This window comes from Palaemon carinicauda, unplaced genomic scaffold, assembly GCF_036898095.1.
Source record: "Palaemon carinicauda isolate YSFRI2023 unplaced genomic scaffold, ASM3689809v2 scaffold340, whole genome shotgun sequence".
Taxonomy (NCBI): domain Eukaryota; kingdom Metazoa; phylum Arthropoda; class Malacostraca; order Decapoda; family Palaemonidae; genus Palaemon; species Palaemon carinicauda.
This window is the reverse complement of record NW_027171083.1, coordinates 97,231-121,873: the sequence shown is the minus strand read 5'-3', so window position 1 is coordinate 121,873 and position 24,643 is coordinate 97,231. Positions and strand designations below refer to the sequence as shown.

Here is a 24,643-nt window from a genome sequence, read left to right as displayed (position 1 = left end):
AAATATTCTTTTGCAGATAATGGTGTACGTCGTTGCTTTGAAAGGAAAAACGCCCGTGCGTCCAGGCAGGACACTTTTCAACATCACGGGACAGAAAGGGTATCTATGCGTTCTTCCCCTTCTGCCCAGTAAGGAGGCTATCAGATAAGTTTAGGGCATTGCAAGATCGAGCGATGATCTTCATAGCTCTGCTTCGGCAACATGCAGAATGATTCCCAGATCTTGTACAACTGCTCACAGAGGCCCCAATGGAGCTCCCTCCACTTCCCGACCACCCGTGAAGATTTTCCATTGAGTGATACTATCGCTACGACCTCGCATCTGGAGATCATCCAGCAGCTTCTTGCAAAGAGAGGCTTTTCGAAGCCAGATGCGAAGCACACGGCAGGATAGCTCCATGAGTCATCTGCTCTAGTGTATCAGGCGAAGTGGTAAGTTGTTTGTGGTGGGTGTCGTGGACGGAGTATCTATCCACACAGTTCCTCTAGACCAACAGCCATCTTCTTTGCTCTCATCTAGAACAGACTGATACCTCTAGGGAGAAAAATAACAAATCAGTTCAGTTCTAGGGGAACTTCCTGTCCATCAATTAGCGAGTCATGTCTTCTCAGTCCCGAGTCAAACTTCAAAAGTCGAGTCTAATGAGAGGAACACTATCTGGAAGGGGTTATTAAAAAAAAGTGCCTGAACTTGAATCAGTTTAAAAAAAAATGTTTCAGGATGGTATATAATAGGGTTCAAATGTATTTTTTGCGGAGAAGTTTTATTTTGCTGTGCAAGAGACTTTTGGATCAAAGAAAATGGGGTGATTTCAAATGTATTTATATTTGTTTTTATAGGGCATTAAGTATATATCTCTGTGGGTATTGTAGGGAGAAAATAATTTAGATACAGTATAGTAGCTATTACATTACTTGTCCTTAATGAAATATTCTTTGTTCCAACACGGAGTACTTACCTCGAACTACTTTCTTAGGAGGATCTGGGATCTCCTCATTAACCGACCAAGAATTTTGCGTAGTTCCCCCCCTCTCTCCGTTACCTTAATGGGGCGCTCTAGGGCGGAAGGATACTCGCCCCGGGGCGACCCGGGGTCAGCGCACGAGGCAGCGCTGCTAGGTCTGAGTGGTCAGTAAGCGTCTGGTCGCAGCGTAGATATCATCTCGCCGCTCTCTCTCACTTATCCCGTCCGATCCACTTTATGTTCCACGTGTTACTTTGTTCCTCATCCCTTGTGCACCACGTGTTCCCTTTGTGTTCTTTACCCTTTCCCTTGTGTTCTTGTGTTGCTTTTGTGTCCGCGTTTCCTTATTATGGAATCCCAGCGTCGTCCCGGGCCCCAAGCTGTTAAGTCTTGAGGGGCCTGGTTTTCTAGGCCAGATGTCAACCCACACACGCTGTGCGCCTCGTGTCGAGGAAATAAGTGCTCCCCTTCCTCCACGTGCCCGGAGTGCGAGTCCTGGCCAGAGCTTCAGTGGACCCTGTTTGCCACTAAGAAGAAAAAGGCGCCCAAATGATCTCCCAAGAAGGCGGGTCTCATCTCGCCGTTGACGTCGCCCTCAGCGCCTTCGGAGAGAGAGGTTCTCCTTCACCTTGCCCTACCCAGAGTAGGGGACGAGGTAAGTCCGTTGCGGGGAAACAGCCCATTGCCGGTCCCCATGAGTCTGATATCGGGGATTCTGTTAATGTGGGGCCTACGCAGACGGGTGGGAGGTCTGCTAGTGTGGCGGAAGTATGTGTTGTGGACGAAGTCCTGGTGCCCGCAGGACCCATCTCAAGTGAAGGCCTGGTGTGGGGGAAGCCCGAAACACCTCCTACCCCCCCCCCCCAATGGCAGTGTTTTTCAGGTTCAGCGGGTTCCAGGGGCGGTCGGGACAAAGAAAGGAGGACCACGTGTTCTTCGGACCCCGACTCCTTTGTTTGGACAGCGCCTAGGATGCCCTTCAGGTCCCCCATGCGGCAGGAAGAGGAGTTTGAGGGCTGGTTTGCCTCTCGAGCCGCTATTCGCACGCCCCCGGCGCCCTCAGCAACGCTTCCTCCAGACTTTATAGAGCCCTTGACCCCGGTATCCAGACCGAGGGCCCCTAGAAGGCTTGTGGTAGAGACAGAAGATTCCGACAGCTCCTCCGCCTCGTCTTCCTCCTTGGACAGCTCCTCGACCTCCAACTTTCATTGGAGGAGGACTCCAGCGACAGGGACACCAGGAAGAAGAGGAAGAGGTCCAGAAGAAGGAGGGCTAGCTCCCACGCAAGCCCAGCGAGGAAGAAGGCGAAGTCCTCGAGGAGAAGGAGTAAGAAGAAGAGTTCCCAAGGGGGAGGTTTGTAAGAGTGGCTTTTCACCCTCGCGGGTCGAGCAGGACGGCTGACGCACCAGTGCCTGCCTCGGTGGCCGCTGGAGCCGCTTCCGCGACCTTGCCCAGTGTCTATTCGGCTCCGCCCGCCTGTCGGGTGCAGTCATTGGCACACTTTCCCTTGCCTGGCAAATCATCGGCTCCATCCGCTCCCAGAAGCTCGGCCCCCAGCCGCTTCGTCGCACCAGCTCCGTCCAAGTTACGGAACCTGCCGCTATCGCGACCTTCAAGCAGCTCCATTCGGTTCTCCCCTGGAGGGGGTAGACCCATGACGCTACCCCCACCCCGGCGGCTCCAGCCGTGACGGAGATAGCCGCTCCACCAACCCGTCAAGAGGGAAGGGATACCTCCGCGCCCATGGATCTCTCCGTCTTCGAAGATGCTTCTGACACGGAGTGCAAGTAGTGGAGGAGTTGCTAGACACCGGCAAGTGCTCCCCGGACGAGGAGCCTTCGTACAGAAAAATTCTGCCCCTCATTCCCCACCACCATAGGCTGGACGAACCACAGCCGTCTTCGGAACAAGCTTGGCTGTTATGTCTGGGCAGGATTGTTGACAATCCTGTACAACAGAAGCCATCCCTGACCCTAACGCCTGACGTTGCCCTGGGGATGGAGCACGTTGATCAGTTTGTGTCGGGCCCTAAGAACTCCCTGAGAGCCCATGGTTCCTTTAAGCTCCTACCGGGACTGAAGACCCAAAAGAAATTTTATGTGCCAGACGGGCGGCTCTCAGGGCCCCGCACAATGGAAGAAGCCATCACTACCCTAAATCAGGGCAACACAGATGAGCGGAGCCTTAATGCACCAGTGGTTTTCTCTCAAGCAGAGGCCGCCATGATGGAGGACACCGCTCAGGACATAGTTAACGTGACCTCGTGGCTGGACTGGTGGGCGTGCACCTTAGCAGGATTTCAACTGGCGCACGACCTATCGGTCCCAGAGAACCAGGCCCTCTTACAAGAACTGATCCGTTAGGGGGGGGGGACGGGGATGAAGTTTCTCACCTTCCAGTCCCTTACCCAGACAGCGAACTTGGTTCTGAGGAGGAGGGACACAGTGCTGAACAGACTTCCCCGTAGACTCCCTGAGCGGGAAGCTAAATTCCTGAGGAATGCCCCGGTCTGGGGCGAGACCGTGTTCACCCTTCAGGCGGTGGCGGAGACGCTAGAAAGAGTGGGAAAATTGAAGCTCGTCTGAGCCCAGGCAGCCGGCAACAAGGCGGCCCTCACACAGGAGATCATCGGCGGACGGGGCCTACCCGCCCGTGCCTCCGGCTAGGCAGGAGGCCGCCTCCCCTTCCTTGCATCAATCCCCACGGCCCTCCCGCAGGAGCGGTGCCCCAGCCCAGGCCTCCTGTAGACCTAAATGTTCCGGCTCAAGGAGAGGCCGTTCTAACCGTCTCCCCAGAAGGAGATAGGGAGAGGGGCCCCCCACGCCTCAGGTCGGGGGATGCCTCAAACATTATTGGCAAGCATGGTGAGACAACGGTGCGGATCCCTGGACGGTGACAGTCCTCAGGGAGAGATACAGAATTCTCTTCCTGTCAGAACCGCCCCCTCTGATCCCCGAACATCAAGCAGAATGGTTGGCACCCAAGGACACCGAGAAGAGAGCAGCCCTGTAAGGGGAAGTGGCAGCCATGTTGAGCAAGGGAGCTCTACAGCCCGTCTAGGAACCATCCCCAGGATTCTACAGCAGGCTTTTGCAGATGATGGTGTTCGTTGTCGCTTTGAAAGGAAAAATGCCTTTAGAATTTCTTATTCTATTCCATCTACCCAACGGGTTCTCCAACAAGAGAGATGGATGTTTTGAGAAGACACATCTGATGGGAGAAAATAGGTTCTTACGTGGTTCTAACATTTTGAAGGCAAGTATCACAGATAGGGATCATTGGTGTTAAATTTTACTATACGACTGATTTTTTTTTATAGTTCTGAATCTTCAGTACCAGATCCCCGGGCGTTCTGACAAGACGCTTTTCAAAGTCACGGGACAGAATAGACGTCTTTGCGTTCCTTCCCTTCTGTCTAGTAAGGAGGCTATCGAACAAGTTAGGGCATCGCAAGATCAAGTGATGGTTCCCTGATCTTATATAACTGCTCACAGATGCCCCAAGTGAGATCCCTCCTCTTCCCGAAATACTCGGACAACCACATGTAAAGTTTCCATCGAGCGATATAATCGCTTTGACCTCACATCCTGGGATTATCCAATAGCTGCTCGCAAAGAGAGACTTTTTGAAGCCAGTTGCGAAGCACATGCCAGGTTATCTCCAGTAGTGTTCTTCCACAATCTATCAGGCAAAGTAATGAGTTGTTTGTGTTGGGTGTCTTGGACAGAGTATCTCTACATACAGTGCCTTTAGACCAACAATAGCAGAGTAGAATTCTTTTTAAATATCAGGTAGGAAAACTGTTTGGTGTCGGCGGTGAAAGTCCTTGAAGCTAGTCTTCAAGCTGAATGTAGGTAACATTCCCTTCTTGACCAAATTCTCTCTCCTCGCACAGAATTTTGAGTGCGCCTGCCCTCACTCGGAAGTCTTTAAGCTAAACGGAATTAACATTTCCTTCTGGATGGAATTTTCCGTCATCATACGGAACTTTGAGCGCACGTTCCCTCACTTGGAAGTCTTTAAGCTGAACGGAATTAACATTTCCTTCTTGATGGAATTTTCCGTCATCATACGGAACTTTGAGCGCACGTTCCCTCACTCGGAAGTCAAACCCCCACCTCCGTGGAACGTTGTCAAAGTCTTACGTTCTCTGAAAACAGCCTTTTATGGGCCTCTTCGTCTCGCCTCTGACTGAGACTGTCTTCCTTCTAGATTCTGTCCTCTGGCAGGAGAGTCAGTGAGCTGCATGTATGGGAGTAAAAATGACACAGCTTCATCCCTGTTTATAGCCACGACTCAAAATCCGGCTGTAACGGATCCTAGATTCGGGCCCTTCTGGAATGAGAGTCCCCGGTGGGTAGCAAATGAGCCTAATCAATGATTACTCGGCTATGTGAGAGTACTGAGGAAATACGTAAAAAGAACGGCAAAAAACCCATCGTCAGATCAGCGGGTTCTTTGTAAGCACAGGAAGAACCCAAAGGAAGATCATGAGATGTTTAGTTTCTTTCTGGATCAGACAGGTCATCGAAAAGGCCATTCCAAATGACCTCTCACTTCTGATCGATGTCCCTGTGCACACGATGTCAAGTCTATGTACATCCCTGGCATTTGTAAAAATTTCTGTGACACAGGTCTTGCTAGTTGGCGTGTGGGAAACAAGTAACATTCATCGTCCACTACCTGCAAGTTGTGAAGAGCGGAAGATTTTTGTGTTGTGGTGGAACCAATGACAATTTTGGAAATCATTTTTATTTCTCCTTGGTATATAAACCTGGAGCTCTGTACACATACTGGGTCTGCCATCGTCTACCCTTGAGAAGTCCTGCCGCAACGGCAAAGCGACAGTCAGTCCCTTGTGCTGGTGTGAGCGGGGTGGCTAGACTACCCAACTACTCCCCCATCCGTTAACTAGCGTAGGGTAGTAACACCTTGCAAAAGTTTTAAACTCTAGTTTCAGTTCCTCCAAAATAAATACTCCTATGAAAAGAGCTGTAGGTTTTTATAGCTAGGAAAAATACAAATTTTGAAATTCATAATTTTTACAAGAAATTTGGACAATATGCATACAGTATTAACAACCATAAAATTATGCTTTATTAGGCAAGGATGAGTCCTATTGTTTATTAACTTGCCCCTTCTATTTACTCCTTTTCTCCTTTGTCCTTGCTGTGGTTTGTTCCTACACGAGTACAGACTATCGAACGTACTTGTCTCGTTCGCCCGAGGTAAAAGGTTTAAGGAGTCCACAGATCTCTAGACACTGTGGAGGATTAATTTTATTTGCTTTGGTTTTGCCAAATCGCGCACGTGCGCGAGAGAGAGACAGACAGAGAGAGAGAGAGAGAGAGAGCGGGTGCGAGTATGCATGTGTTTGCGTGTGTGTGTGTCTGCGGTGCGCGCCACCGAACGAGGGGTATTTAGTGTAATGATTGTTTGTAGTGGGAAAAACTGTTGGTATAATTGAGGTTGTTTGTTTACATTTTTTAGCAAGGTTAGGGCGGTGATGAATGTCTTGGGCGAATGCAATTTTTATTTGACGGTAGCAGGAGTCGGTTGTATCCTGAATGCTGGAATATCATTATTTTTTTCATCAACCAGCCGCCTTGGAAGTGATTTTTGTATTATTGTAAGTACAGTGTTTTCATTTATCTTTGTTGGTCGCGATCGTGAATGATAAAAAGTTTATTATTTATCTTTGATTATAGTGCGATAGTTCAGTTAGCTGGGAGTGTTTGTAAGTTTTTCTTTTTTTTATTTGCAGGACGTAATTTCTCCTTTGGACTCCTTTGGAGTTTTTGTTTGTCCATGGGCTGTTGGTTGCCTTCCGCACAATTATAGATAGATTGATGACGACCCCGTACGTTTGATCATTTGTTGATTTAGATATACAGTGAACCCTCGCTACTTCGCGGTTCGACCATCACGGATTCACCACTTCGCAGATTTTTTTCATAACCCATATATATATACATATTGGTAATAACAAAATAAACATACTGTACTGAATAATCAATATAATCGATGCAAAAACTAACCTATACACAGATGTGTACAGTAAATGCGTTTGTTTCTTCATTATGATCAGAGAAACGTAAACAAAACATTGGTTGCCATTTTTTATCGTGCTTTTTGGCGTGTTTAGGAAACGCATGATATAAAATCGCCTTTAATATTTGTGCCTGTTTTAGTTTAGGGTACTGTAGTACATGCATTAAGTGTTCTGTACATTAAAGGGTAGTTTGTTAACAGTACTACGTACAAGGGAAGGTTTTAAAAGTGAATATACATGTTAAATAAATAGGTAAATATGGTGTCAATACTTCGCGGATTTTCACCTATCGCGGCCGGGTCTGGAACCTATCTGCCGCAATAAACGAGGGTTCACTGTAGACCGCTTTTGGATAACTCTTGATGGCCAAGCTTAATATAAGTTCCGGATGATGATGATGACGACACTGGTTTGGCGTGGATATGGATATGATATTCTGAGAGTATAAAGTTAAGCGATTACACAGTGGAATTGGCCGTAGGGTAATACTCTTTGCCAGGAAGTTGTCGCAGTGGGCTAGGGATGTTATGCGTATGTGGACGACAGTGACCACTCACACTTATATATTTAATACTTAAGTGTTTTCGCTTATGTTGGTGTGATTAATTGTTGCTGCTTTATGGCATATGGTTGAAAGCTTAGTGTTTAGGGTTTTATTTTAGTTTTTAAGTGTGTTTTTGGTACTGTGTGTGGACTGTTGGTGTTGGGTTAGAAAAGGGATATTGTTTTCTGATTATTGGTGAGTTCTGTGTACCCACACGCACCGTTATACCATATATATAAAATAAACTGTTGTTATTTTTGTCTGTTTTAGTGTCAAGTCTATGTTTAGTGATGTGTGATATTTTGGTTGTGTTTAATTTGTAAGCAATATAGTTTTAAGGTTATGTTTTGTTTTACTGTTCCCTCTCTGCAATAGTCCAGTTGACGTAAAAGTCAGGGGAAAGTTTGTGTTGTGAGACAATTTGTTTGTCTGAGTGATTAAGGGTGTGGGGGTTTGTTTTTGTTTACATCCCGCCACAACACTTTAGTTCATGGTCCTGTACTGGCTGTTCAATTAGTTATGTAGTTATCTCAGCTCCCCCACAGATGACGACGACGATAATATTTTCTTTTGTTTTAATCATTTTAATATTTTGATAACAACGATAGTGATGATAATTTTAACAATCTTAATAATGATAATAACGTTGATGGTGACCGTCACGATAGGAATCATATTCTCTATAGTAATGCATAATAGTCTTTCTTTTCCCTCTCTCGGGGATGAAGCAGTCAAGCCGTGACTCGATGCAGGTATTGTACTATTCCTTCCGAGCTCTATTCTTAGAATCTAATGAAGTATCTCCCTTGTCCTCCCTTGACAAGAGGGAGGGTAGCTGATTATGTACCTACCCATTGAACATCACATGCCCATACTGCTATCCCTTTCAGGGGAAAGGATTCCTCATGATGGGCAAATAATAAGGGGGAGTCTTCTCCCTTGCTATCATCTAGAACAGACCGACGCCTCCAGGGAGGAAAAATAACCAATCAGTTTGGTTTTAAGGGAACTTCCTGCCCACCAATTAGTGAGTCTACCTATTCTAAAAGACAAAAAGTCTAACCAACAGGTGGGAAAAGCTATTCGCCCACGCATACCACCTGTTTTTTAATGAGGTCCACTTGTCGATAACTACCTTGTTAACGGCTGTTCCAGTAAAGTTGAAGACATATCCTATTTTAAAGGACTCATGTTTGCGTAGCTAGGAAAAGTTCAAGTTTCTTTTGAAATTTGTATTGATTTTATTATGTCCTTTTGATATCTAAAAGTTCACTTTGGTTGGCTATGCGCCATAAATTCTTTAAGGGGGAACACTACCTAGGAGGGTTATTAAAAAAACTGCCTGAACTTGAATCAGTTGAAAATAAACATGTTTCAGGATGGTATGTGTGATAAGGTTTAAATATGTGCTTGTAGAGAATTTTTATTTTGCAAGAGACTTATATCAAAGAAAATGCTGAGATTTCTAATCTATATTTTTGTATTTATAGGCCTCATTTACATATTTTTGTGGGTACAATAGTAAGAAAAGAATTTAGTAACTGTATTGTGGCTATTACATTACATGTACCTAATGAAATACCCTTTTTCTGGGCTCAATCCCTGTGCCGCCCAGTGAAATGCTCCTTATGCACCATTTCAAAGGAATATAACTGCTAATATTACCAGAGAAAAAATGTAAAGGAATGCTAGGTTGAACTAGCTCGCTCACCTAATGGTGTCGGTATAGACTGGGGCGAAATACCAGAGGTCTCGTACCATTTAGATTTCTCCTCTTCGAAATCCCTCAATAGTGAGGTGCAGTTCAACCTCCTCTGCCTCGCAGACCAGTACTACTAACTCAACCCACGCTTGCCCATCACTCCTTTCAAGCACCTGATTCATGCAAGTCCAACGTATTTTTTTTCTCGTGTTTTCCATTGGATTTATCATCAACTTTCTCTCGATGGCCGATTCCCAAGATACCCCATCGAAGTTAAGTACTTTATCCATGAGTTTTAGCGAGATTGGGCAGGGTAAACTTTGTTTTTATTATTGAGAAGTGTTTATATATGAGCGGCGTCCCCGTTCTTACTTTCGCCTCTGCCCTTTGTCTCGTTAGTTCGTCCGTCATTATATTCGTTCGAACCTTTAGGAGTTTTTCCTTTTAATCATATAGTACACCGACTTTATGCTTTCATATAGCATTTATTTTATGTTATCCTATGATATCGGTGTTAGCGTTTCATCAGGAGTAGGTTATGTTGGTATGCCTGCATTCGTGCATGTTGGTGGATAGCGTCACCATTGAGATTGTTTCGCTACTTCTAGGAGCGTTAATATCGACCATCTCACTTATTATTATTAAACCTTTTTGTTTTATTACGCTCCACCTAGTTTTACGTTTGGTTCGAGTGGGACTCTCGCGTATTTTGTTGTTTTTTACTGTTCGTTCTACCGCTTCAGTAACTAGGTTGGTACCCCTGCTTTCCATCTCCTGATGGCGTCATGCTCCTCCCTTACCACTCGCCCGAGTCCCCCTCTCGCTATATTTTTTCTGCATGCCTAACCTTACTTACGTGATTTCGCTTTTAATTCATTAATTATTTTTATGTATTTGTGCACTGATTTTATATTTATTGCTTTACTCCGTTATGATCATATTTTTGGGATTTTCATGTCATATTGAGGGGATCTCCAGTAGGTAGCCCTGTCTACCACTACGCACTGGCGATTCCCCGGTACCATTAACCCCCCTCCCACAAGTTGGGGAGGCTATTCCATCCCCCCCCTCCAGTGTACACCCTTCCTCTCACTCGATGGTTGTTGGTTATGACATACGGGTCAAATATGCTTGTTCCTCAGTCTTCCCTCAACTTTCCGACATATTGAGGACTGAGTATACCAACGGGGTATGACTTAGTCTCATTCATTCATACCGGGCGGTCTCGTCTCCCCCCCTCCCGTCGCCCCGATTGGCCATTGGTCGGGGAGGGGGAGGGCCGAGACCACCGGGACTATCACACGTGATTAGTCGGTGTAACTGCACCTTGGTGTAACCTTGCTTTTAGCTACGGTTGTTAGAATGAGCACTTATATTAGGAGTGTCCCCACCTACGGTACCTCCTGCTATTTTCGTCCGTATAGGACTTATTAATATCCCATATCATTATATTATATTCTACATGAATCATTACCTTTGTCCCGGTACCTCCGGTAGGGTAGTGGGGGTTCCATTGGCTCCCCCCGCGCTCTCCCGTTGTACCCTCCCGTCATCAGACATCGGAGCCGCCGGGCTCTTAACTACAATCGGTTGACACTGACACGGTTTTGATTAATATCCTCCCTCCGGGAGCCCTATTCATTACAGACATTAGTTTCAGATCATAATTGGCGTTCTCTATTTATGTATTTTAAGGATGTATCTTAGTTACTTTAAGTTTACTTTAAGTTACTTTAAGTTTACTTACCAACCCTGTTCCCCGGCCCCGGGGGCCCCGGAACTAGTTATGATTATATATTCATCACGGTTTTTTGCATCCCTTTTCATCCCCGGCTCTGCCGGATTGCTCTTGGAATAGTCTCAGTTCTCTGCATGTTTAATCTAAGGCTATACATTTATTTTATTAACTGGCAGGTCCCGGACCCTCCGGGACCCCTTATAGAGAAACTAGTAGATGCTCACGGACTATTCCTTTTACAGGTGGTCCGTTGCCGGATGACAGCCTGCGCGGCCGTCCTTAACCAGCCTTGCGGACATGCTGTCTGTCGGTCCCACGCGGACTGTGGGATCCAGATGGACGATATTGTGGTATGGCACCCTGACAACTGCCTTATCTGTTATGACCTTATCTCCACCCTCGCTTCAGATTCGGTGAGCCTCTTTCAGCCATTTTTGTATTTACACTCCCTTCACTGGGCGGCATCAATATGATACATACTCATTGACTTCTGTTATGAATCTTCGGGTTCATTCATCATTTTGTCCCTCGGGTTTGCTAACCTTATCCCCGTCCTTTCAGAGTTCCCAGGCGGTTAAAACTTCAGCAAGGGCCACTTTGAAATTGTGGGTAGGCGGCTTCGCCCGTAACGTAAAGGCCAGGAAGCCCTACGTCCTCTCAGAAGATTATTGTAGTCTTATCTACCCGAACGCGAAATCTTCGGCAGCAGTGCCTAGGCAAGTGGCAGCTCCTATAATTGCCGACATTGCGGAAACCGTAGAACTCAATCTCGTCCAGGATACAGACATCCCTGACGACCCGGACCCCATTGAAGACAATGTTACGGCTCTGAACTTAGACATAGAGCCCATGGTTTTCGACGAACCAGAAACAGGTAGGGTGGTAAGTGAGGCAGGTGGCTCTGGCGCTAAGACCTCTCTTCTTAGTCCCTCTTTTTCTTCAACTTCTAATAATTCTTCCTTTCTAGGTTTTGAAGGGAACCGCGAATCCTCCCCGAGATCGCTCTCGGTCCCTCCCAAGGTCAAATCTCAGAAGAGACCTTTGGTGAGGACTCGTAAGAATCCTACACTACCTGGATCATCGAAGCCCAAGGAGGCTCCCCTCCCCGGAGCTCCTAGCGGCTCGACTAGAACTGCCCCTATGTCTCAGGACCCGGGAGTGCAGTCATCCCCCTTAATTACCACGACCAACTTCGACCCGGTGGCCCTCCCCAATATGATGACGAGGGTCGTTACAGAGCAGATTACCTCTATACTTTCTTCCGTCACCAGAAGACTAGATACCCTGGAAGGTGGACTGCCTCAACAACAGCAGTTCCTCATCCCAGACGCCTCAAAACTTCCACCCTTCACGAAGAACAACCCGTGGAAAATGGCGCTCCACTGTCCTTTCACGGACGGAATGTTGACCATCGAGGGTTTTGGGACCCGGCCCATTGAAGATTTTGAGTTCTTCCCTCCCGGCCCTCAATTTCCTTTCCCCGGCTTCGCCCGGCTTACGGAAGAGGCTCTTGTCCGGCTAGATAAGGTCCCTAAAGAGACCGTTATCTTTCCGAAGGAACAGGCTCAGTCTGTTTGGGTTAGAACCTTGAATGAGTGGGGTTGTACAAACACCATGCTGACCCCCCACAAGAGTACTTACACCATGTTTCTTGTGGACGAACAGACCCCCACTCCTTGTGTTAACAAAATGGTTGAATTAGCCCTTCAGGCAGTGAACGAAGATAAACCTTTGCCACAACTCCGGGAGACAGATCCTACATCTCTGCTGTTCCCATCAGATAATGAATGTTGGCTCAACATTCAATCGACATTCACTTCTGGTAAGCTATCCGCTGACTGTGCATCGACGCAATTCAGTGAACGCCTCCCAAGACTACCTGAAACCTTAATCCGACTTGAGTTCGAGTCCCGGTCTAGGTTTAGCCGGAGCCTCAACGTCTCGACTATGGCGGAGATGTTTTCTCTTACCTATGACGAAGAACACTCCTTTAAAGTTATGACTAAAGCCACCCTGCAATCTTTGTTAGCAGATTGCTACGACTTCTTGGTGGCCAAAAGACGTTGCCGTAGGCATGTCTTATCAGAAGCTACTATCCGCCATGAGCCAAATAAGCTCATTAAAGCCTCTGCTTGGGGTCCGGACCTATTCCCAGAGGACATGGTCAACTCGGTATTGAGCGAAGCTGCCAGAGTGAACCAGAGCCTCAAAGTCCGTTGGGGTCTCACTCCCAAACGGAAGTTCGAACAATCGAGCATTCACTCCCGGGGCAGAAAGAGGCTACGCCCTTATAGCTCTACTCAATTCCGCCAACCTCTTCAAGTAGTCCAGTCGGCCCCGGTCTCTCGGGGCATCCAACCCTCTACCTCCAAGTCTCAGCCCCAAGTGAAGTATGTCCTCGTCCCTGAAAGCCAAGTGGCCTCGAACTCGTTTACCTCTCCTGTTTATAACCCGGTTTATGAGTCCCGGTTTTCCTCCCAAGGATACCAACGAGGCAGGGGTCCCGGTCCGAGGGGTTCTTTTCAGAACAGAAGCAAAGGGAGATATTTCTCCCGTGGAAAAGGGTCACGTGGTGGCCGAGGCGGTAAAACCCCCAACTACTGACGGTCTTCAGGTAGGAGGGAGACTTTATATGTTCCGGAGTCGCTGGAGGTTCAGTCCTTGGGCCTTCAGCATAATCTCCAAGGGCCTGGGGTGGAGTTGGATAGAAGGGCCTCCCCCACCGAACAAATTCCATCAACCCTCGACACTGGACCTACTTCTGTTTACCCAAGATCTTCTTCGCAAGAACGCGATCAAGGAAACGAAATATCTGAAGTTTCAAGGTCGCTTATTCAGCGTTCCGAAGAAAGACTCCGACAGCCGAAGGGTCATCCTCGATCTGTCTCGACTAAACTTGTCCATTCAATGCGACAGGTTTCACATGCTTACCGTCTCGCAGGTGCGAACCTTGCTTCCCTGTGGGGCCGTCACCACCTCCATCGATCTTACCGATGCATAGACTTTGCTTTGGCCCCTAATGCTAAGGACATTAACCGTGGTGTAACATTCCGAGAAATTAAAGTGCTTCTGGTTATCGCTTTATCGCCACGACTGGATATATTTACTGCTGAAATTTCTATTAAGTAGATCTTAATCTATAAATTTTCCTTTGCTTTTTCATCCGTCCTTTTGCCTTTATGTATATACTACTCTGACTTCGGAGGTAGCAGCAGTAGGGGATTCAGCGTTATGAAGCTTCATCTGTGGTGGATAACGGGGGAGGGTGGGCTGTGGCACCCCTAGCAGTACACAGCCGAATTCGGTTGACTCCCTTGTCAGGCTGGGAGGAACGTAGAGAGGAAAGGTCCCCTTTTTTGTTTCATTTGTTAGAGGTCGGCTACCCCTCAATTTCCTTGGTAGATGATGATGATGATGTACTACTATAACTAATGGTCTCTTTGATTCATTTTTCCTCAAGTTTGTTTTTCTAGCCCAGGGAACAGCATATAGCATTCCCCCAGCCTTCTCATTGATACTGTGATCTTTGGATATTGATCTTAGTCCTTTTAGGCATTTTTGTAGAAGATCTTCCTTATTGTTTATAAGATTTTAGTCTTTACAGTAGAAGAGATCTTTAGACTACACTACAGTACTCACGATTTTATGTTGAGTTATAAGGTACTCATTTACTAGTTTAGTTTAGCAATCTTTTCATTTCGTCCATGCTTTTGTAGCTTAATACTTTATTGCTTTGGTGCAATGCTTTGTATCTGAGGGAGCGGATATGTCGCGCACTTTTGAAGGGTGGCTCTTGCACCACAAAATTATTTGTTTCTTTGTCTACTTCTTGCGTAATGTTCCCACATCTTTCTAACCCCAAAGATCCCTGCACATTTGGATTTCGTAACCACAAGCGTCTCTTGTAGTGATAAAAGTGATACCTGCTGTATTTGTTTCACGTGTCATTCACCCTTTTTCTGCTAACGTTTCTTCCCCGTTACCATCTTGATGCTTTGTCGGTTTTGCTTTCTTGATTCTCCTTCCTCTCAAACTCCATTCCATGTGAGATATTTCCCTGTTGAGAGCAGCGCCATGTTTTCCCTTTCTGTATTCTTGAAAATAGATAAAAGGCAATGTTGGTGGTCTTCGTTGGATGGCATAAGTGGCCCCCTCTAGTCTGTTACTGTTTGTGCCTCCATGGGGGTTAGTATACAATAGCAATGTTGTAACTTATGGTATATTCTGTTTTTGTTTGGTCCTTTTAACCCTGGATAGGTACGGTCCTCGGACACCCCTTTAAGGGTATACTCGGACGCGAACGACCCCGACGCCAAAAAAAATTCTTGAAAAATCAGTTTTTGCAGTAACCTCCTTTTTTCTTTTGCCAAAAAAAACTTCAATGAATGCTTAAAACAACTGTAAAGATAAATACTACTCATCTGCAGAAAAACTATTTATTATAAATATTTTAAAAAATTAAGTAGAAAAAAAAAAGACCTGACATAAAAATTCATAAAAAAAAAGTTTATACATATATACACAAATCCTTTTAGGAATTGATTCTTGAATGTTTAGGACACATCTTGATGTATTTTGGATGAAGTCAGACCCATGGAGGTGAAGATCTGAAATGAGAAAAAAAGGGTAACTTTTTTTGGCCAAAAAAAATTGTCCAAATTTCATGAATTTTTTTGGGTACCCAAATGAAATAGGAAGTGGCTAATTTTTTTAGGGAATAAACATATGTTATCCTAAAATAGAAATATGTAAAAAAATCTTCATTATTTTGTAAATTACATTTATATCAGGGGCCATATCTAAAGGTAATTTTTTGAGTACTTGGAAATTTCGTAAAAAAATACATATATTTAATATATAATATGATATTTATGCAGGTAAAAATATACCAAAATATCACAAATTCTATAGGGAACAAGAATATATATAGATAGGGCAGCTTACGCTTCGGATATGTCCACAAAATAGCCGCCAACCACACTGACTCAGACTCCCTAATCTGCCACTTGAAATGTAGGAAGGGTATGTCAATTTCAAGGTGTTATTTACTAATCTAATTATTATTGGATATGCATAAAAATTGTATGGTGGGTTGCTGGATAATTGTCGATTATTTTACGACTATAAAATTAAAATTCTGACCCAAAAAATTTTGTTTGAAGGGAAATAAAATCGAAAAAAAAATGTAAAACAATATTTTAGCTAAAAAAATTTGATGATATTCAATCAAAAAAAAAGTAAACAAAATTTTCCGACAAATAAACATCTAGAGGAATCATTACTCTGTGATAGTTCCTTAGTACGTAGTAATTTTGAAAGAATTGGGAAAAAACGAAAAAATGGCAATCACCGGAAAATCGAACACATACCTATATATACGCCATATCTGGCTAAAAAAAAGATAGGCATGGGTAGCCAGATCATCTAGAAACACTTTCCAACACTATAAAAATATAAGTTTTGCGACACTACTTGCCAATTCCTTACGGTAACATGACTAAGCAAAAAAATGCAAAACAAATAAAAAGGGGCACTCGTGGAAAAATGGCCATTCTAATATACGGCATTTCAGAAAAAAAAAATTTCAGCCACGTGCTAGGCAAACCATCAAGGCATATTTTCCGACAAATAAACATATAAATGAAATATTACTCTGTGATAGTTCCTTAGTACGTAGTAATTTTGAAAGAAATGGGAAAAAACGAAAAAATGGCAATCACAGGAAAATCGAACACATACTTATATATACGCCATATCTGGCTAAAAAAAAAATAGGCATGGGTAGCCAGATCATCTAGAAACACTTTCCAACACTATAAAAATATAAGTTTTGCGACACTACTTGCCAATTCCTTACGGTAACATGACTAAGCAAAAAAATGCAAAACAAATAAAAATGGGCACTCGCGGAAAAATGCCCAACATTCTAATATACGGCATCTCAGATAAAAAAAAAAAGACATGCACGTGTTAGCCCAACCATCAAGGCACACTTTCTAACACATAAACATGAAAAAAAAATCAATAATATACGGCAATTCCTTACTACGTAGTAAATTTTTACAAATATTGAAAAAAAAACAGAAATTGGCAACCGCAGTTAAATACCCAATATACCAATAACTACGTCGTATCTGACAAAAACAAAATCACGCATGGGTAGCCAGATCATCTAGACACACTTTCCAACATTAAAAAAGCAAAAGTTTTACGACACTATTTCGCAATATCTTACGGAAAAATGACTTGGCAAAAAAATTAAAAAAAATTAAAAAGCGACACTCGCGGTAAAATGCCCGACATTCTAATATACGACATCTCAGATAAAAAAAAAGACATGCACGTGTTAGCCCAACCATCAAGGCACACTTTCTAACACATAAACATGAAAAAAAAATGAATAATATACGGCAATTCCTTACTACGTAGTAATTTTTACAAATATTGAAAAAAAAACAGAAATTGGTAACCGCAGTTAAATACCCAATATACCAATAACTACGTCGTATCTGACAAAAACAAAGTCATGCATGGGTAGCCAGATCATCTAGACACACTTTCCAACACTAAACAAGCAAAAGTTTTACGACACTATTTGGCAATATCTTACGGAAAAATGACTTGGCAAAAAAATGAAAAAAAATGAAAAAGGGGCACTCGCGGTAAAATGGTCCTCGTGGTAATGAACGACATTTTAACTAAAAAAAAAACATGCACATGGTAGCCAAACAATCCACCAAGACTTTCCACAACTGATAACCTATACAAGTTGCACCATTCTACGACAATTTCATAATACGTAATAACTTTGATAATTATGCAAACTACCTCAGAAGGGTAAACTCGGACGCGAACGACCCCGACGCGTCTCAGAAATCGGGGAAGGAGTACAGCTACAGCAATGCACATCTGGACACTACTAGAGCGTGTAGGGGAGACACCTCCTGCAGGTCGATCACCCACAAATTCAGTCACAGGGGTGAGTCACGTGAGAAAAACCTGTTTTTTTTTGACGCTCGGGGTCGCAAACGACCCACCGTACCTATCCAGGGTTAAAGCTGATTGTCAGGATGAAGCTGTTGAGTTTGGAGTACTATGGACCAAAATAAAGATACACATATACAAATTACCTTCACCGACGAGGTTATAAAATAACCTGTTTATTTATGTTTGTCTTAGTAGTGTTATGTCAGACTTCTCAAATTTTAACCCTGGATAGGTACGGTGGGTCGTTTGCGACCCCGAGCGTCAAAAAAAACAGGTTTTTCTCACGTGACTCACCCCCGTGACTGAATTTGTGGGTGATCGACCTGCAGGAGGTGTCTCCCCTACACGCTCTAGTAGTGTCCAGATGTGCATTGCTGTAGCTGTACTCCTTCCCCGATTTCTGAGACGCGTCGGGGTCGTTCGCGTCCGAGTTTACCCTTCTAGGGTAGTTTGCATAATTATCAAAGTTATTACGTATTATGAAATTGTCGTAGAATGGTGCAACTTGTATAGGTTATCAGTTGTGGAAAGTCTTGGTGGATTGTTTGGCTACCATGTGCATGTTTTTTTTTTTAGTTAAAATGTCGTTCATCACCACGAGGACCATTTTACCGCGAGTGCCCCTTTTTCATTTTTTTTCATTTTTTTGCCAAGTCATTTTTCCGTAAGATATTGCCAAATAGTGTCGTAAAACTTTTGCTTGTTTAGTGTTGGAAAGTGTGTCTAGATGATCTGGCTACCCATGCATGACTTTGTTTTTGTCAGATACGACGTAGTTATTGGTATATTGGGTATTTAACTGCGGTTACCAATTTCTGTTTTTTTTTCAATATTTGTAAAAATTACTACGTAGTAAGGAATTGCCGTATATTATTCATTTTTTTTTCATGTTTATGTGTTAGAAAGTGTGCCTTGATGGTTGGGCTAACACGTGCATGTCTTTTTTTTTATCTGAGATGTCGTATATTAGAATGTCGGGCATTTTACCGCGAGTGTCCCTTTTTCCTTTTTTTTTCATTTTTTTGCCAAGTCATTTTTCCGTAAGATATTGCGAAATAGTGTCGTAAAACTTTTGCTTTTTTAGTGTTGGAAAGTGTGTCTAGATGATCTGGCTACCCATGCGTGATTTTGTATTTGTCAGATACGACGTAGTTATTGGTATATTGGGTATTTAACTGCGGTTGCCAATTTCTGTTTTTTTTCAATATTTGTAAAAATTTACTACGTAGTAAGGAATTGCCGTATATTATTGATTTTTTTTCATGTTTATGTGTTAGAAAGTGTGCCTTGATGGTTGGGCTAACACGTGCATGTCTTTTTTTTTATCTGAGATGCCGTATATTAGAATGTTGGGCATTTTTCCGCGAGTGCCCCTTATTATTTGTTTTGCATTTTTTTGCTTAGTCATGTTACCGTAAGGAATTGGCAAGTAGTGTCGCAAAACTTATATTTTTATAGTGTTGGAAAGTGTTTCTAGATGATCTGGCTACCCATGCCTATTTTTTTTTTAGCCAGATATGGCGTATATATAAGTATGTGTTCGATTTTCCTGTGATTGCCATTTTTTCATTTTTTCCCATTTCTTTCAAAATTACTACGTACTAAGGAACTATCACAGAGTAATATTTCATTTATATGTTTATTTGTCGGAAAATATGCCTTGATGGTTTGCCTAGCACGTGGCTGATATTTTTTTTTTCTGAAATGCCGTATATTAGAATGGCCATTTTTCCACGAGTGCCCCTTTTTATTTGTTTTGCATTTTTTTGCTTAGTCATGTTACCGTAAGGAATTGGCAAGTAGTGTCGCAAAACTTATAATTTTATAGTGTTGGAAAGTGTTTCTAGATGATCTGGCTACCCATGCCTATCTTCTTTTTTTAGCCAGATATGGCGTATATATAGGTATGTGTTCGATTTTCCTGTGATTGCCATTTTTTCGTTTTTTCCCATTTCTTCCAAAATTACTACGTACTAAGGAACTATCACAGAGTAATTATTCATTTATATGTTTATTTGTCGGAAAATGTGCCTTGATGGTTTGACTAGCACGTGGCTGAATTTTTTTTTTCTGAAATGCCGTATATTAGAATGTTAGCCATTTTTCCTCGAGTGCCCCTTTTTATTTGTTTTGCATTTTTTTGCTTAGTCATGTTACCGTAAGGAATTGGCAAGTAGTGTCGCAAAACTTATATTTTTATAGTGTTGGAAAGTGTTTCTAGATGATCTGGCTACCCATGCCTATCTTTTTTTTAGCCAGATATGGCGTATATATAGGTATGTGTTCGATTTTCCGGTGATTGCCATTTTTTCGTTTTTTCCCAATTCTTTCAAAATTACTACGTACTAAGGAACTATCACAGAGTAATGATTCCTCTAGATGTTTATTTGTCGGAAAATTTTGTTTACTTTTTTTTTGATTGAATATCATCAAATTTTTTTAGCTAAAATATTGTTTTACATTTTTTTTTTCGATTTTATTTCCCTTCAAAAAAATTTTTTTGCGTCAGAATTTTAATTTTATATTCGTAAAATAATCGACAATTATCCAGCAACCCACCATACAATTTTTATGCATATCCAATAATAATTAGATTAGTAAATAACACCTTGAAATTGACATACCCTTCCTACATTTCAAGTGGCAGATTAGGGAGTCTGAGTCAGTGTGGTTGGCGGCCATTTTGTGGACATATCCGAAGCGTAAGCTGCCCTATCTATATATATTCTTGTTCCCTATAGAATTTGTGATATTTTGGTATATTTTTACCTGCATAAATATCATATTATATATCAAATATATGTATTTTTTTACGGAATTTCTAAGTACTCAAAAAATTACCTTTAGATATGGCCCCTGATATAAATGTAATTTACAAAATAATGAAGATTTTTTTACATATTTCTATTTTAGGATAACATATGTTTATTCCCTAAAAAAATTAGCCACTTCCTATTTCATTTGGGTACCCAAAAAAATTCATGAAATTTGGACAAATTTTTTTGGCCAAAAAAAGTTACCCTTTTTTTCTCATTTCAGATCTTCACCTCCATGGGTCTGACTTCATCCAAAATACATCAAGATGTGTCCTAAACATTCAAGAATCAATTCCTAAAAGGATTTGTGTATATATGTATAAGCTTTTTTTTATGAATTTTTATGTCAGGTCTTTTTTTTTTTCTACTTAATTTTTTAAAATATTTATAATAAATAGTTTTTCTGCAGATGAGTAGTATTTATCTATACAGTTGTTTTAAGCATTCATTGAAGTTTTTTTTGGCAAAAGAAAAAAGGAGGTTACTGCAAAAACTGATTTTTCAAGAATTTTTTTTGGCGTCGGGGTCGTTCGCGTCCGAGTATACCCTTAAAGGGGTGTCCGAGGACCGTACCTATCCAGGGTTAACAGCGAACAGCGGATAGGAAGAAACCCATCAAGTTTTTGCAGGTATTTGATACGGTAGATTCATTCAAGGTTAACTTGTGTAAAAGGGAAAGCTTGGTCCATAGGCTCGAGTAAAATGTTGACAATCTCTGATTGCTCTTCCTACTCGTTTTATATTTGATTCCATTCTGTTCGTACACATGTACAGTTACATACATTCACTTATACAGTACTGTGATAACGCAGTTTTAGCTTCAGACTGACCTCTAGACTAGTTTTATAGAACAGCTGTTACACCTATACTGTAGTCAAAATATTTGAAGAAAAAACCCCAATCTCTATCTAAATAAATGTAACTAGTTAATGATACCAATGCTCTCTTTTAACAAAATTAAATTTCTCTCTGACTAAAATTCTTTGAAAATATTTTTCTCTCAGCTCTCGTCTCACCATAGCTTCCCTCCAACAATACTTCTCCTACACGAAATCATATCTTACTGTATCTAAAACCCTTCCTCCAACAGTTCCCACCATCTCATCTCCAACATTTTCATTCTTAGATATTAAATTCATGTTAATATATATATACCATAATACTAAAATATGATTTTTGGAACCAATGTGAGTCCTTAACCCTTTTACCCCAAGGCTATTTGGAAATTTTCAACCCTTATTTTTTTCCCAGCACATTTTGCAGTATATTTTTTTTAAATTGCTCTAACAGCCTTAATTTTTGTCATAGAGAGGTCAAGTTGGTCCCATTCTCTTGGAAAATGCTCGAATTTTCTCAAAAAATTATCAAAAATATGAAAAAAATAATTTTTATAGCATTTTTTTGCAAGGACGTACCGGTACGTCCATGGGGGTTAAGGGATGGCTTTTGTGAAACGTACCAGTACGTCCTTTGGGGGTAAAAGGGTTAATATACTGTCAAAAAGACTTCAAAATAAATCTTTAAAAAAATGTCGACACGAGTGAAGGTCCATGTAAGTGTTAGATTCAGCACTGTGTACTGCTGTAACACCCCGCAAAATTGGTGACTTTTTAGAGAGCCAATAAAGATCTATGCATTTTGCATTATAGTCTTGGGATGGTTTATTGCACCAAGTAAATTTGTCTGTTTGTAGCATTTATTTGCACTTAAGTAAATTTTTAATAAATTTTTCATAATCTGATAAACTGTAATTATTTGCAGGTTACCGTTATGGCTATAGCGCATTTGTGTACGCAGCTTCCGTAAAGAAGAGCTTTCTCGCGTCTTGATTGCCATTATAAGGAGATCAACAATGTGATAAGATGTAAATATGGCAAATGTACCAGAGTATTGGAAGTTATTATTTTATAGTCAGTATTTGAAACTCCTTACGAAAGGATGTCCAAAGAATTTAATCTCGACTAAGGTGGGTATCACCATCAGTGCGTTACTTGGGCCAGTAGCTATGCTTAATTTTTAACCTTTCTCTATACATGGGTGATGAATGTACTCCCAGGCCCCATTGTTGAACCTCATATCCCAAATTTACAATTTAAAATGGGGCCTTTTTTTGGTCTTAAACTGTCCCTTGAGTTCACCTACTTGTCCCCCTCATCATGACTTGAATTTAAACTGTATTCTTTTTAATCTTGTGTTATTCTCAAAGTTATTAGATTTGAACCTAGCATTGTGTAAGCAAAGTTAAACTCAATTTCTATATCAGACATTAGTGTCGTCTTAAGACTTAGGCAAACCTTCCTTTTCAGCCTCTGAGGTTTAGTTGTTTAAATTACTAACCTTAGAATTAATTTAATATTAGTTGGAACTTTTCATTCTTACCAACTTTTGTATTGGGAAAAATATGATGGGTGCAGTACTGTTTTTAAGTCTAGAGTTGATTTTTAAAATTATTGATAAGGGTATCCTAATTATAGTAGGGTCACTGTAATTTAATATTAGTTGGAACTTTTCCAGTCTTACACAACTCTTGTGTGGGAAAAATATATGATGGGCTCAGCCCTTTTTTGAATGTCTACTGTTATGGTTATTTTCAAAATAATTGACATCTGATTATAGTATCATTGCCATAATTTTTTTTACATCTAAACTCACTGCGTTCGTTGCAATTTTCAGGTGGCTGCCCCAACCCAGCCTGTAAATTATCACCTTCAAGTTTGTCGACACTTGCTGAATTATGTGACAAGAATCTTGTTGTTTGAAAGTGCTCAAGAGAAAACTTTCTTCAATTTCAAGCCATGCAAGATTCATAGATGCACGAAAAATCTTTTTAATATAGAAATCACACTTTTCTAACCCTTAGTGGTGTTTAGAAAGAAATAATGCTAGCTAGCCCCTTTTGACAAATTATACTTTGGTTTTGTCATCTTTTAGGTACCATCCATCCATATACCAAAGGCACTTCCCCCAATTTTGGGGGGTAGCCGACATCAACAATGAAACAAAACAAAAAAGGGGACCTCAACTCTCTACGTTCCTTCAGCCTAACCAGGGACTCAACCGAGTTCAGCTGGTACTGCTAGGGTGCCACAGCCCAACCTCCCACATTATCCACCACAGATGAAGCTTCATAATGCTGAATCCCCTACTACTGCTTCCTCCGCGGTCATCTAAGGCACCGGAGGAAGCAGCAGGGCCTACCGGAACTGCGTCACAATCGCTCGCTATTCATTCCTATTTCTAGCACGCTCTCTTGCCTCTCTCACATCTATCCTCCTATCACCCAGAGCTTTCTTCACACCATCCATCCACCCAAACCTTGGCCTTCCTCTTGCACTTCTCCCATCAACTCTTGCATTCATCACCTTCTTTAGCAGACAGCTAGGTACAGTTATGAATAATTTTTTTTTTCATGAAGATATAAATTTTTGGGTGAGATAGTCATGTTGTCCTGATGGAAGGTTCCTTTAGTAGCTTCCTTAGGGTATATATGACAGTCATATATACCCTAAGGAAGCTACTGAAGGAACCTTCCATCAGGACGACATGGCCTAAGCCCAAAAAGATTTTTACACTATCATTCAACTCAAGCAATTATTCCTCCATACTGCATGTGACTGTTATATATACTTTAAAATTCAGTCATAGTCTAGGCAAGGTCTCAACTAATTTTCAGCCATTCAAGAATCTATTTATTGAATAATAATCCTTACTAGCTTAGTCATTTTCAACCCTTTTTTGGCAGAAATAAAGAGTGGATAGTTTTCAGTTATAATTTACTTTTTCAGTTGGTGCCTCTCCGTTACTTTCAGTTGCGAATAAATTGTATATAGCTGTATGTAC

At 42.1% G+C, this 24,643-nt stretch overlaps 1 long non-coding RNA gene across 2 annotated transcripts; it reads left to right on the top strand.

The window, feature by feature from the left end:
• Positions 1-10: 10 nt before the first annotated feature.
• LOC137636614 (uncharacterized) lies at positions 11-24,643 on the top strand. 2 transcript variants are annotated; one of them, XR_011043167.1, is made up of 3 exons: positions 11-431; positions 22,565-22,667; positions 23,477-24,643. It is a non-coding gene; the product is annotated as an uncharacterized lncRNA (long non-coding RNA). The 2 variants fall into 2 exon arrangements; XR_011043168.1 differs by having other exon boundaries at positions 22,565-22,769.